We start from the raw sequence: 1,607 nt of genomic DNA, 5'->3' as shown, positions 1-1,607 counted from the left end.
GCAATTGCTCATAGTGATGGCCTCTATTAAAAAGAGGAGGATCCCATCAAATTTCTATAGGCTAGGCCTACTATATTTGTTCATCAACTTTTCTAATATTATTAAGCACATTGCTTATCTTTACAACAGGAGTATAGCCTACCTGGCAGGCATGAAAATTAACCACTGGAAAAGCGTCCATCGTTTGCTCTTTAGGTGCATAGATGACATGTATTTTTTCCCCTGCCCCTGTTTGAGACCGGTGCATTCTAAATCAAAGCACATTTCACACATACAGTGCTTTCGGAAAGTACTCAGACCCCTTGACTTTTTCTACATTTTGTTACGTTTATAGCCTTATTCTAAAATTGATTACATATTTTTTCCCATCTCAATCTACACACAATATCTCATAATAACAAAGCAAAAACGTTTTTTTAGAAATGTTTGCTAATTTATTTTTTAAAAATCAACAACTGAAATATTTACATACAGTAGGTATTCAGACCCTTTACTCAGTGACAGCTCTGTCAGGTTGGATGGGGAGCGTTGCTGCACAGCTATTTTCAGGTCTCTCCAGAGATGTTTGATTGGGTTCAAGTCCGGGCTCTGGCCGGGCCACTCAAGGACATTCAGAGACTTGTCCTGAAGCCACTCCTGCATTGTCTTGTTTGTGTGCTTAGGGTCGTTGTCCTGTTGGGAGGTGAAACTTCACCCCAGTCTGAGGTCCTGAGCGCTCTGGAGCAGGTTTTCATGAAGGATCTCTGTACTTTGCCCCCCCCCCCCCCCCAGGTGGTGATTTTAGGAACACCACTTCACTGATCCGCAACACATGGGCCCCATAAGGGTGCGTGTTCAGCCCCCTCCTGTACTCCCTGTTCACAAATGACTCAATCATCAAATTTGCAGACGACACAACAGTAGTAGGCCTGATTACCAACAATGACGAGACAGCCTACAGGGAGTAGGTGAGGGCCCTGGGAGTATGGTGATCGTGGACCTCAGGAAACAGCAGAGGGAGCACCCGCCTATCCACATTGACGGGACTGCAGTGGAGAAGGTGTAAAGCTTCAAGTTCCTCGGTATAGACATCACTGACAAACTGAAATGGTCCAACAACACAGACAGTGTGGTGAAGAAGGCGCAACAGAGCTTCTTCAACCTCAGGAGGCTGAAGAAATTTTGCTTGGCACTTAAATCCCTCAAACTTTTACAGATGCACAATTGAGAGCATCCTGTCGGGCTGTATCACCGCCTGGTAAGGAAACTGCACTGCCCACAACAGCAAGGCTCTCCAGAGGGTGATGCGGTCTGCCCAATGCATGACCCGGGGCAAACTACCTGCCCTCCAGCACACCTACAGCACCCGATGTCACAGGAAGGCCAAAAAGATCACCAAGGACAACAACCACCCAAGCCACTGGCTGTTCATCAAGCCAAATGGTGGCTATTTGAATAAATATAAAATATGTTTGCTTACTATATGATTCCCTATGTGTTATTTCATAGTTTTGATCTCTTCACTATTATTCTACAATGTAGAAAATAGTAAAATAAAGAAAACCCTTGAATGAATAGGTGTTCTAAATCTTTTGACCAGTAGTGTATATTATTCTTAATTCCATTCC

Source organism: Oncorhynchus nerka, linkage group LG5 (assembly GCF_034236695.1).
Source record: "Oncorhynchus nerka isolate Pitt River linkage group LG5, Oner_Uvic_2.0, whole genome shotgun sequence".
Lineage (NCBI taxonomy): Eukaryota > Metazoa > Chordata > Actinopteri > Salmoniformes > Salmonidae > Oncorhynchus > Oncorhynchus nerka.
Note: the sequence above shows the minus strand (reverse complement) of the source record.